This window comes from Globicephala melas, chromosome X (assembly GCF_963455315.2).
Source record: "Globicephala melas chromosome X, mGloMel1.2, whole genome shotgun sequence".
NCBI lineage: Eukaryota > Metazoa > Chordata > Mammalia > Artiodactyla > Delphinidae > Globicephala > Globicephala melas.
The window spans coordinates 121,547,071-121,561,883 of NC_083335.1; positions in this window are offsets into that span (position 1 = coordinate 121,547,071).

Consider the following 14,813-nt stretch of genomic DNA (forward strand, 5'->3'; position numbering starts at 1 on the left):
GAGGAAGGAAGGGAGGGAGGGAGGGAGGGAGGGAGGAACAATTGTTGAAGTTTTCTTGGAACATTGTATTGTGACCACAACCCGCCAATACCTCCTCCTGTTTTAGTGATAAAGAAGCCTGGATTCTATTCTAACTCCGGTCAGATGGTGCTTTGGGACGCTTCTCAGTCTCCTGGCTTCCCGAATAAAGTCCTTATTCGTTGCCCCAACACTTCCTCTCTAGATTCATTGGCCTGTCGTGCGGTGAGCAGTGCAAGCTTGGAATGGGTGACAGAATGGTAAATAAACATGCGTCAGGTGCAGAAGTTGGGGGGGAAACGTGGATACAGCATGGATAAACTGTATGTGGGGATCTGGAATACACAGGGTTTGGTATGGGCAGGGTAGAGAGTGTGAAAAGAAGAGAGAGAAGACGAGAGGGTGAAGAATTCTTCTGAGACCTATTTATGGAGGGTCTTGAATACCATGCTGAATGGCTGGAATTTAGCCAGCAGGCAGTGGGGCACCAATAACATATGTTAAGCAGCGGGTAGGGGAGGAATCATTAGATTTATATTTTAGGGCAACTGCTCTGGTGGCAATGAGAAGAAGGGGCCACAGGAGCAGAAGACAGAAAGCAAAGGTACACTTTCTGAGGGTGCTGCAAGGACGGATCCTAGAGAAATGAAGTCCTGAGTAAGAGGGAGAGAGACAGACAGATAGAAAGAGAGCGAGGGAGGGAGGGAGGGAGGGAGGGAAGAAAGAGAAAGAAAGAAGGAGAAAGAAAGAAAAGAAAGGAAGAAAGAAAGAGGAAGGAAGGAAGGAAGAATGACCCTGTTGAGATTTTTTAAAAGTACTTAAAGAGCCAGAGTATTATTTTAAGAAAAAGTGAACGTATACTTTTGTGAGTTTATAATTTCCCCTAATCCTGACTTCCTCACGTAACGCCAGGAAAAGCAAGAACCCAACTTAACCATTGGGAGAACAGATTGTACGATAATACAACAACAACAACAACAAAGTTATACAGTTTTAAATCCGGGGTTCTTGGAAGAGAGAATTCTTCATGTTTCCATTTGAAATCTAATTATGGAGTATGGCGAGTTGGGGAGACATGTCATAAAAAGGTATTAACAGTAGGGTCCAGAGAAGGACCCACTGCTATAGGGGCTGGATTTGATTCACAAGAACAGGAAGCAGCCTGAGAAATAATCTATAAAGTACCATAGCTCCCTCTGATGAGTGCAGCAACCTTGAACGACTCTAACCTACATTCTGATAGAACGTTCGTGTTCCCATGGGCCTGACGTGTTCAACCCTAAACGCGGTACTGCCTAAGCCAGGTAGATGATCAGGCGATACTAACGCATATTGGCTCTGTTAGTACGATGGGAAAAATAAAATACAACTATGATTAGGTAGGATAATAAACATTAGTGCAATACTAGTATATACTATTTGGTCTTACCACACACTGTTGGAGATACAAATACGAATGACCTGTAAGGTGCTTAAAATCTAAGGCGGTGATAAAGCAGGCTCTTCGATTACTAAAATCCAAGGTAGTATATGGTCTGTGCCATCTTAGAAGCATATGAGAGGCATAGCAGGCTTCCTGGAGGGACGAGGAGAAAATTCTTCAGAGATAAACAAGGTTTTCATGGGGAACTGGAGAGCAGAGGTGGGGAATCCCTCCAAATGAACCAAGTCTGGGGAAAAAAAAAAAAAAAAAGACATGGAGCGGGTAGGGGCTCTGAAAGTTGAAGGTACCTAACTGTGAGCCAGGTGGCTTGTTTAGCTAGCCTCAGTCCATCTTACTTTATACTCCAAAGTTCCCGAGAAACCTTGTCCTTCCAATGATACAAAGTAGACTTCAGACCAGTTGACCTTGAATTATCGTGAATTCCAGGTTAATGTCAATCACTTAAATGAGGTTTTCACATACTAGTTTACTAGTATGTACCTTTTCATACATGTAAATATCATTATAGAAATTTAGTTAGAAGAGACACAGAGATGGACCCCATTGGTTTTGTGGGTGAAGTGTTTTCTAAGCTTTAACGAGAGATGTTCAAGTTTATATTTTCCAACAAGAAGGTTGTACATTCCCCTAATTCAATTTTTGCATGTGAGAAATGAAAAAAAGAAATCCTCTTGGGCCGGAGTCTGCTCCCAGGCCCTACCATGCCCTTGTCCTTCTGACTGTTATTTCAAACCCCCCAAAACACCATTAATTATGTAAGACGCATATACTGTGTGGCAACATGCTCTGACTTTCCATCTGCTTTTTAAAAATCCTTTGCTAGTTATTATTTCATCTCTGGACATGATTAGCCGAAATGACTTTTAAATGGCCCTGGTTTTTTAAAAAAGGGTTCAAGCTCCTGAATTTCAGTACATTCATTGCGGCTGAGAAACCCATTAGCTACTGCTTTTGTATGAAAACCAAGGACACTGAATCCCAGTAAGTGGCCCCAAATAGAGTTTGTTTATTTATTTATGGCTGTGTTGGGTCTTCGTTGCTGCACGTGGGCTTTCTCTAGTTGTGGCGAGCGGGGGCTACTCTTCCTTGTGGTGCGCAGGCTTCTCATTTCGGTGGCTTCTCTTGTTGTGGAGCACAGGCTCTAGGTGCCTGGGCTTCAGTAGTTGTGGCAGGCGGGCTCAGTGGTTGTGGCTTGCGGGCTGTAGAGCACAGGCTCAGTAGTTGTGGCACACGGGCTTAGTTGCTCCACGGCATGTGGGATCTTCCCAGACCAAGGTTCAAACCCATGTCCCCGGCATTGGCAGGCGGATTCTTCACCACTGTGCCACCAGGGAAGTCCCCTAGAGTTCTTCCCCCCCCCCCCCCCGGTACGCAGGCCTCTCACTGTTGTGGCCTCTCCCATTGCGGAGCACAGGCTCCGGACGCGCAGGCTTAGCGGCCACGGCTCAGGGGCCCAGCCGCTCCGCGGCACGTGGGATCTTCCCGGACCAGGGCACGAATCCGTGTCCCCTGCATCGGCAGGTGGACTCTCAACCACTGCGCCACCAGGGAAGCCCCTAGAGTTCATTTTTCAAATGAACTTGCAGCAACTTTCCCACTGTTATTGCCTAAGTCTTTATAAACTTCTTATTCCCGGGGTACTTATATATATAAGTATATACACTTATATATATACACACACACGCACACACCCCCCAATACACACACACACATATATATTCAGGCATACATACATACATATACAAATGTATATATATAATACATAAGTATATATAATAGAGAGGGATTATATATTATATGTAAGCTTATATAATATATATATTTGTATATTATAGTTTATAATTTTTAATATATTTATATAATGTAAATGGTTCTATATAATACATATAATATACAGGCACACCTCCGAGATGCTGTGGGTTTAGTTCCAGACCACCACAACACAGTGAATTTCTAAATAAAGTCAACAGGTTGTTTTGGTTTCCCAGTGCATATAAAAGTTACGTTTAGAGTTGACTGTAGTCTATTAAGTGTACGATAGCATTATGTCTTTAAAAATGTCCATACTTCAGTTAAAAAATACTTTATTCTAAAAAATGATAACTATCATCTGAGCCTTCAGCGAGTCATAATAGCAACACTAAAGATCATGTGGGTCACAGACACCATAACAAAAAAAATCATAATGCGACACAGAGACACGAAGTGAGAAAATACTGTGGGAAAAATGGCCCCGACAGACATGCTTGAAGCTCGGTTGCCACCAACTTTCAATTTGTAAAAAAACAAAACAAAACAAAACAATATCTGTGAAGTACAATAAAGCAAAGTGCAATAAAATGAGGTACGTTTGTATAGCATTATATATGACACATACAGGGTTTTATATATACATATGTTATGTATAATCCCTCTCTATAATATGTAAATATATATATGTCATATATATATATATAAAAATACATTATAGAGATGTTTATATTCCCAGAATCATTGATTGATTCCTGATTCTGTCCTTGTATGCTTGTTCTGTGTGTACACACGACCTCACTTCCTACTTTATACCTTATACTTCAGGTAATCTATATTTAAAAAGAAAGGAGTTTACTACTGTAGGGACAAAATAAGAACTGGCAAAGATGTGCTTTGTTTATCGATGCAAAGAACCTTCTGTCTTATTAATGACCTGTACCAGCTATACCAGTAGGGAAATAGAACTTCTCTGGTGAACAGAACATGGTTTATAATTTCAGTTTAAATAAGATGAGGTTGACCAAAATATTGTTAGCACCATTACTCTCTTGTATCCTTTCAAACTCAAGGTTTATTTTGGAATCTTTTCTTTAAAATCATCATTTCGATTTTTTTTTATCCTTCCTTGAGAGGAGAGGGAAAGTATTGCCAATTGTGCTTTGCATGTGACATGCAAACATATGTGGATTTGCATACATGTGGAACTAGAGCAGGAAGAAGATGTATATTAATACGAATGGACTAGTTTTGAATAGAGATCAACTTCTGTTCTAAGGCACTGGTACAAGAGTAATAAGATAATGTTTTCCTGGAATAGTCATGAATGACCCAAATTACACAGAAAACGGTCACACCTGTGTAATATCTTCATATCAAGAAACTGACGTAAAATATGGCACAAAGGAACCCATCTACAAAACAGTAACAGACTCACAGACATAGAGAACAGACTTGTGGTTGCCATGGGGGAAGGGGAAGGTGGAGGGATGGATTGGGAGTTTGGGATAAGCAGATGCAAACTAGTATACAGAGAATGGATAAACAACAAGGTCCTACTGTATAGCACAGGGAACCATATTCAATATCCTGTGATAAACCATCATGGAAAAGAATACGAAAAAGAATGTATATCTATACATATAACGAGTCACTTTGCTGTACGGCAGAAATTACAACACTGTAAACCAACTGTACTTCAATTTAAAAAAAAAAGGAAAGAAACTGATGGTATCTTTTGGCCAAAACTTGGTGAAGAACTCAAATCCTCAGTCCAGCAGCCTGTGAGAAACTGAATCCCACCAACCACCATGGGATAGAGGAAATGGATTCTTCCCCACTCGAGTTTTCTGCTGAGACTCCAGCCCCAGCTGACACCTGGATTGCAGCCTATGAACATCTTGTGGCAGAGGACCCAGCCAAGCTATGCTCCAGCTGTAGCCACTGTGTGTCCCAGCCTCGACATCTGATAATTTGTTACGCTGTGACAGACAGCTCATGTTACTTAAACACATAGGTATGTCTGCATGGATGCATGGATGTATATGCATGTGGAGGGCTGTAAACAAGCTGTAGCAATCAGGATCGTAAAAGAATGTTGATCAGGTCGAACCAAGAGGCTAAAGATTTTACAGTTTGCAGATGGTTGGGAGAGCTCTTCGAGAGCCACCATAGATGAATGAACCAGAGGACGAAGTACATCATCTGTTCACGACGGCTGACAAAAGGTATCAAGTTAGGAAGAGGCGGAACTTGACAACCAAATCTGTACCTCCTGCATCCAGCAAAATAGATTTTCTGTGCTCTGGCTGAGAATTGTTTAACACTCATCAACACCCTTGATGTTTGCACAATTTGTCACATCAGGGAATGATTAGGGAACCCACCCTCTATATGGTCAGCTCTGTGCTAGCCAGGACGTGAGAGTCTTGGAGATACTAAGCAATTCCGATGGATTTATAATTTCTTGATATAATCACTCATTCCCTCCACATCCTCCTGCAGAAAAATTCATCATTCCACCTCCCCTCATTTCAAAGTATGTTGACCTTCTGACAGCACTTAAACCACCTACTCCCAGTGGCATACAGAGGGTGTGTGTGTGTCTGTGTCTGTGTATGTGCATGCATCTTGTCCACTGGACTGTAGGCTGCATTTAGATATCTATCCCTAATGCCTCACTTTAAAAATGTTTGCTATTTTTTCGAGTTACCATATGATCCAGCAATCCCACTCCTGGGCATATATCCAAAAAAGACAAAAACTGTAACTAGAAAAGATACACATACCCAAATGTTCATAGCAGCACTATTTACAATAGCCAAGACATGGAAGCAACCTAAGTGTCCATCAAGAGATGAATGGATAAAGAAGATGTGGTGCATATATACAACGGAATATTACTCAGCCATAAAAAGAATGAAATAATGCCATTTGCAGCAACATGGATGGACCTAGAGATGATCATACTAAGTGAAGTAAGTCAGACAAAGAAAGACAGATATCATATGATATCACTTATCTGTGAAATCTAAAAAATTATACAAACTTATTTATAAAACAGAAATAGAAAACATCACAGACATAGAAAACGAACTTATGGTTACCAAAGGGGAAAGAGGGAGAGAGATGACTTAGGAGTTTGGGATTAGCATATATAAACTACTATACATAAAATAAACAACAAGGTCCTACTGCATAGCAACAGGGAACTAAATTCAATATCTTATAATAAGCTATGATGGAAAATAATCTGAAAAAATATATATAACTGAATTACTCTGCTGTACATCTGAAAGTAACACAACATTGTAAATCAACTATACTTCAGTTAAAGAAAAGGTGTGTTAGTTTTAATATAACAAAATGAAATGTAACAAAAGTTGAATTTTGTTTCCTCTTTTTCAGTTCACTTTCATCTCATAAATTGGGCAGATTCATCCAAAAACATCAGTGGAAATTTACTGGGAAGGATAGATGTTACCTTGTCTTCCTACATCTCATTCCTAAGGGTTGAGATTTCCACCTTGGGTAGACCACAATTAAGTCATTTGCCAATGTGATCTAATCGCGTCTTACAGTCATGAGCCTTCTGATGTAAAGTCACATGACTTTACTAATAACATGAAAGGGCTGAAGTCCCAGATCCACACAATCCCCTTGCCCACTGCATTGCCATTTTCTAGTCACGCTCGAACATAGCTAGCATGATTAAGGATTATAAACAAGCCCTCTCTGTTAGCAATTGGGGATCAAGAGTCTTTAATGGGGGCACCTAGCACACGGGTTGCAAGACTACAGAGGAATATATTTATTCCAAGTTGACCAATTTAAATAAAATAAGAATTACTTATAGATCATATTTTTTGTTATAAATTTATTATTATTTTTTTATTTTACTTTTGGCTGTGTTGGGTCTCCGTTGCTGCACGCAGGCTTTCTCTGGTTGCGGCGAGCGGGGGCTATTCTTGGTTGCGGTGCGCGGGCTTCTCATTGTGGTGGCTTCTCTTCTTGTAGAGCACAGGCTCTAGGCGTGCAGGCTTCAGTAGTTGTGGCACGTGGGCTCAGTAGTTGTGGCTCGCAGGCTCTAGAGCGCAGGCTCAGTAGTTGTGGCACATGGGCTTAGTTGCTCCATGGCATGTGGGATGTTCCCGGACTAGGGCTCGAACCCCTGTCCCCTGCATTGGCAGGCGGATTCTTAACCACTGGGCCACCAGGGAAGCCCTAGATCATATTTTTTAATTCACATGAAAAGTGTGTTTCATAGTACTAAGGACAAATAATCTTTCCCTCACTCTCGCTCTTGGTCTCTCTTGCTTTTCCCCCTCTTCCCTCTCTCTCTCTCTCTCTCTCTCTCTCTCTCTCTCACACACACACACACACACACACACACACACACATTTTTTTTAAGACCGGGCAGCAGGAAGCAGGGATTAGATCTTCGAGCAAGTTCTCCTGTTTCTTTCAGGGACCTCACAGGTCCTCCAGGCTTCAGGATGCATCTTGTTTCTCCCTTGAGAAGCCCTGGACAGCCTCAGACCTCAGCCTCTCTCAGACCCATCCATTTGTCCATGGGCACTTGGGGCTGCCCCTTCCAGGACAGCCTTCCCTTGGCCAGTCTCCAGGCCCCTGCAGCCACCCTCCCAAGCCTATAATGGTGGGGGAGGATGAGACTCAGAGGTTGAGGGGTCCCCAGCCTGAGATGCTTTTGGCCATAAACAATCACTGTGGGACCTCCCTCACGGTGCAGTGGTTAAGAATCCACCTGCCAATGCAGGGGACACGAATTTGAGCCCTGGGGTGGGAAGATCCCACATGCCATGGAGCAACCAAGTCCGTACACCACAACTACAGAACCTGTGCTCTAGAGCCCGCGAGCCACAACTACTGAGCCCACGTGCCACAACTACTGAAGCCCGTGCACCTAGAGCCCGCGTTCTGCAACAAGAGAAGCCACTGCAATGAGAAGCCCACGCACCGCAACGAAGAGTAGCCCCCGCTCGCCGCAACTAGAGAAAGCCTGCACACAGCAACGAAGACCCAATGCAGCCAAAAATAAATTAATAAATAAAAATTTAAAAAATAAAAATAGTAAACATTTAAAGAAAAAGAAATGGGAAATGACAGTGACAAATAGTAATGGAAATTACAAGATTTGCATTCTCAACAAGGGTGATATATGTCACTTTCAAGGGGGTAAAAATTTGTTCTTAAGGGGCAATAAAAATCTTACTCTTTGAATATATATATATATGTATATACACTCAAAAAGTTATATATGTGTATATTTATATATACACTCAGAATAAGACATATATATATATATATTCCATATATATGGATATATATTCCATAAGCAAATGTAGAGAATATCTGTGATCCATGGTATTAAAATAACATGGGGATGGGAAATTTGGAGAACACGTTTACAAATTCTCCCTAGGGGTAATGGGTGGATAATTAACAATAGCTTGATCAATACTGCTACAAGGCATCGAATCTATGAGAGAAGGGACAAATTATATATTAGTTTCTTCAAACAGCATCAGTAGCCACTCGCCAAAGTAAAGGAAGAAGAATTTATTAGTGTGTACGAGCTCCACACACTGCAAGACACTTGAATGAGTTCCAAAAGTGGTATGAAGGCACGGTCCTCAAGACACGCTAATTTATACACATGGAAAACACATATGTGAAGCATGACATCACGCTGAAAAATATTTAACCATCGGGTTTCTGGGAAACCTGATATATCGATGATTTCCATGGTGAAATACTTGGATCTTGGCCAGTTTCCTATATGAACACGAAGTCCCAGAGCTTGGAAATTGGAAGATGTTCAGGGGTGTTTAATGATAGAGAATTTCCACCATGAAGCTACAGTAGGCTTAATAACCTCAAGAGCATGGAGAAGACCAAAATGCAGTAAAATAATTAGTCACTGATGAGTTTCAGGCATTTATTAGCATTTTAAATAATGTATTTAATTTTAAGATTATATAATTAAGTTTTTAATGGAGGGCTACCTTTATCAACCGCGTTTCAAAATTCCTAAAGAGTGAGCCATTGGTGATCTCAAGCCAGAATGAACTGAGTCAGCCACACCTGCAGAGAATCAGGAGATGGTGTCCTTCATTGTATAGGATGTCCTCCGAGAACTTAAAAATTAATTAATGGATGCATCAGCTGTTCAAATTAATAGAAGGGTTCCAATTCTATTCCCTTCTGTCCTATCCATAACTACCTTTTTGTGGACCTGAACTCCTCTTTTGCTGAGTTTCTTTGGGTTTTGATGGCTTTTCACAAACTGACCTTGTTCCAGGTAGTTTTATTACTATATTATGTAAAATATTCCCATGAACGTGACTGGTCTTGTGTAAATCCTTTTAATCTGATATCTGTGCCCTTTCAGTATGGATCCAGAACTTTTTTTTAAAGCAACCATTCTTTCCAGTAATTGAGTTTTCATATTTAAAAAGACAGTCTCTTTAGCAAGCGGTGCTGGGAAAGTTGGATAGTCACATGTAGATCAGTGAAGTTAGAACACGCCCTCACTCCATACACAGAAATAAACTCAAAATGGCCTAAAGACTTTAACATTAAGACGTGACACCATAAAGCTCCTAGAAGAGAGAGAGCATAGGCAAAACATTCTCTGATATAAATCATACCAATGTTTTCTTAGGTCAGTCTTCCAAGACGACAGAAATAAAAACAAAAATAAACAAATGAGGCCTAATCAAACTTACAAACTTTTGCATAGCAAAGGAAAGCAGAGACAAAATGAAAATGCAACCTACAGAATGGGAGAAAATATTTGCAAATGATGCAACCAACAAGGGATTATTTTCCAAAATAAACAGCTCATACAACTCAGCAGCAATAAAACAAACAACCCGATCGAAAAAAGGGCAGAAGACCTAAGTAGACATTTCTCCAAAGAAGACATACAGATGGCCAAGAGGCACATGAAAAGATGCTCAACGTTGCTAATTATTGCAGAAATGCAAATCAAAACTACAATGAGGAATCTCCTCACACAAGTCAGAATGGCCATCATCAAAAAGTCTACAAATAACAAACCCTGGAGAGGGTGTGGAGAAAAGGGAGCCCTCCTACACTGCTGGTGGGAATGCATATTGGTGCAAACACTATGGAGAACAGGATGGAGGTTCCTCAAAAAACTAAAAATAGAGGTAACACATGATCAATCTCACTCCTGGGCATATATCCAGACAAAGCTTTAACTCAAATAAATACATTCACCCCTACGTTCATAGCAGCACTATTTACAATAGCTAAGACACAGAAACAACCTAAATGTCCATCAACAGATGAATGGATAAAGAAGATGTGGTACATACATACAATGCAATATTACTCAGCCATAAAAAAGAATGAAATAATGCCATTTGCAGCAACATGGATGCAACTAGAGATGATCATACTAAGTGAAGTAAGTCAGAAAGAGAAAGACAAATACCATACGATAAAACATATGTGGAATCTAAAATATGACACAAATGAACCTGTCTCCGAAGGGGAAATGGACTCACAGACATAGAGAACAGACATATGATTGCCAAGGGGAGGGGGATGGGGGGAGACTGGCGCTAGTAGATGTGAGCTATTATATATAGAATTATAGATCTATGGATAAACAACAAGGTCCTACTCTATAGCACAGGGAACCACATTCAATACTCTGTGATATACCATCATGGAAAAGAATATTTTAAAAAGTATGTATATATATATGTATAACCAAACCATTTTGCTGTAGAGCAGTAATTAACACATTGTAAGTCAAGTATACTTCAATTTATAAAGTTAGTAACTCTGCAAAATGAAACTTCATCAAACCTACCATGTGAACATGCACATTTAGATTTAAATAAAAATGCAGATTTGGTTATAATGTGATTGGTGATTGTTTCTTGTCTTCTCCTGAGACCCCCCAATTCTCCAAAGGAGATGGGGTCAAATTCTTTTGATTTGGAGGATGGGAGTGAGGATGATATGGGTGAGGGAGCAACTGAGGCACGGGATTTTATTAATAGGTTTAAGGAAAAGGTATTATTGGTTGCATTGGTAGTTCAATGCATTCGATACTATCATCCTATAATTTATAGACTGCACTTCTTCTTTTTAAGGATAATGTCTGAAGATTTTATAAGAACCTACTTTAGAAGTTTTATATTTCGACCCAATGGACAAAATGCAAGTGATAATTGTTCTAGGCATACAAAAGCTCCCTGCGTATTGAAGATTCCAGAAACAGCTCTTTACTCCAGTGAAACAATCCAGAATGAGAACACTGACCTGCCTCTCTCCAACTGGGGATGAATCAGGCATGGTTACAGCAGATATTCGGACTCAGCTGGAGTCATCACGAGAAGATTCTACATCTGTCAGTCTAACTCGAGGGATGTCCCTGGTGGTGCAGTGGTTAAGAACCCGCCTGCCAAAGCAGGGGACAGGGGTTTGAGCCCTGGTCCGGGAAGATCCCACATGCCGTGGAGCAACTAAGCCCATGCACCACAACTACTGAGGCTGCGTGCTGCAACTACTGAAGGCCGTGCACCTAGAGCCCGTGCTCCACAACAAGAGAAGCCACTGCAATAAGAAGCCCGCGCACGGCAAAGAAGAGTAGCTCCCACTCGCTGCAACTAGAGAAAGCCCGCACACAGCAACGAAGACCCAACTCAGCCAAAAATAAAAAAATTAATAAATAAAAACAAAATCTAACTTGAGGGTTGGCAAACTTTTCATTTTTAATCATAAGCCAATGATATTAAATGATAATTAAAGAACACAAAATTAAGTTTTTTTTCCGTGAGACTATGGAGGTTTGTTTTGTTGATGGAGAGGAATTGAAACATGTATCTCACACTTTAAAGGGATTAATAATGACAACACAGAATTTCCGTTGATTTTAGTAAAATCTTTTACACCATTCAGTTCTTACAATATCTCCCTCTTTCTCTTATTGAAGTAGACATTTCAGTAAAAGTAATGTCGTGATTGAATCTGAACATTTGCAATTAATGATTATTTCATTGCATGAGTGGAAAAAAAAAAAAGACAGGCAGGAAACAACCGGTGAACTCAACTATAGGAACGTGCTAAATTTGATTTCTTCCATTCAGTGATACGGAGGATAAAATGCAGGAGGCTTTCACCGAGAAGACCAAGACTGTTAGGCAGATTGCAACGCTCTACTTCTACAAGGTCATTCATATTTACTTTCATATTTCATAGAGTGTCACTAGAAATGTTCTGTTGGTCAAGTTTGATGTTTTAAAAACACAGAAAGACACAGATGTAGAGAACAAACATATGGACACCAACAGGAGAAAGCAGGGGATGGGGGCGTGGGGTGGTGGTGGGATGAATTGGAAGATTGGGATTGACATATATACACCAATATGTATAAAACTGATAACTAATAAGAACTGCTGTATAAAAAAATAAAATAAAATTCAAAAAAAACACTTACAGTAACGATGTGACTTTTTTTTTTTTTTTTTTGCTGTACGCGGGCCGCTCACTGTTGTGGTCTCTCCCGTTGCGGAGCACAGGCTCCGGACGCGCAAGCTCAGCGGCCATGGCTCACGGGCCCAGCTGCTCCGTGGCATGTGGGATCTTCCCGGACCGGGGCACGAACCCGTGTCCCCTGCACCGGCAGGCAGACCCTCAACCACTGCGCCACCAGGGAAGCCCTACCTTTTTTAAAAAGCTCTGCAAAGCCCTTGGTTTTTCAATGGGGGATATTTCTGGGAAGGCAAATAACTGAGATCAAAGATCTTTCTGCTGCTTTTAATGGCAAGCTTATTATTTCTTTAACTGTGTTCTCATTTACCTGTGATTCACGGTGCACGGTTAGCCATTTTACTGGGGATGAACTTCAGAGAGCTACAGTTACGCTATGAATGTGTTTAAAACAAGAAATGTGCTGGAGGCTATTTTGTCTCTATTTCCACAACAATGTAGAACCGCAGTGAAATACGTCTGTAGGGGGATAAAGTCAATGAGCTTATCGCAGCACTTTGTGTGTGTTAAGAATAGGTAGGTAATGTGCATTGTATGTGTTTATTTCAGGGTGTGGACAACCTTTGTGTAACAGCAATCTTCGACCAGAAGAATCAGTCACGGAATACTTCCACTGCTTCCCAAATGTTTGCGCCCTTAACCGTCTTGACTTAATGAGCTTCTTACTGTTGTCAAATTGGTTCCCTCTTGGCAACATTGCATTTGCAGCAGACCTGAAGTTACAGAAGTGACCTCAAATGCACGTGGGAACCAAAAGATTCTCCCAGTCTGCACTGGTTGTTACCATATGGATAGAGTTGGCTACATGTGCCCTGGGAATTGGAGCACTACCCGTTTTAAGGATAGACAAATACAAGGACTCGGCATTTAGCTGAGAAAAAGAGTTTTCTGAAACCTACACAGCCGCCAGGAACCCAGCTTCATTTTAATGTTTGCAAATCTCACTGGAGGCGGCGGCCACGTTGCTCTGTGCACTTTCATGACGCCTCTTCCTATCGAGATAAACAAACATATAACTTATTATAACCATTTGGAAGAGTGTCTTCCCTTGGGATTTGGAAAATAAGGAGGAGAGGACAAATGATCTCTTATAGTCCCATCTCACACTCAAGAGTCTTCTGGCTAAACCATGGGTTGAAAGACTCAAGTGTTTAATCCCCAAACAAATCCATACACAGCCCAAGGAAACACTGCCCTGAAAGGCAGTATTGGGGATTTATCTTAGAAAACCTGAAGCCAAAGACAGTCGATTCTGTTTCCCGGTAAGTCAGAGCTTACCCAAAGCTGAAATTAAGGTGTTTTTTGTTTCGTTTTGTTTTGTTTGTTTTTTAAAGAAGTGGACTGGCTGTCCTAATAGGTCTTCAGTGATCTGGATGGCAGATACACTCAAGTTGTTTTGGTAGACCTTGAAATTGCATAACCAATTTGGTCTGCCCGTTAAGTCAGTTTTGATTTGGTCTGGGCATTAAGAAAAGCTTCAACCAATCTGAATGATTTAACAAAAAACAAACAAAATAAACTTTTAAACTCAGTGTTGTGCACCATTTACAAAAAGTTTTGCTTTCAAGACTATAGAAAGAATAATAAACCACATTAAAGCTTTTTCCCCCAGAAACTCAAATATGAAGAATGATGTGAAGAACTCAATTTAAGAACGTTTTTCTCCACTTTGATGCGATGGGATTTCCCACCCTACATTTATGCTTTTCTTCCTCCCATTTCATTCTTTAAAAAATTTAGAGACGGGCTTCCCTGGTGGTGCAGTGGTTGAGAGTCCGCCTGCCGATGCAGGGGACGTGGGTTCGTGCCCCGGTCCGGGAAGATCCCACATGCCGTGGAGCGGCTGGGCCCGTGAGGCATGGCCACTGAGCCTGCGTGTCCGGAGCCTGTGCTCCGCAACGGGAGAGGCCACAGCAGTGAGAGGCCCGCGTACCACAAAATAAATAAATAAATTAAAATAAAATAAAATAAAAAATTTAGAGACAAAAATAGAAGAAACCTCTACCCATAGTTACACTGGGCCTTAAACACTGAAGTCATTTATTTAAAC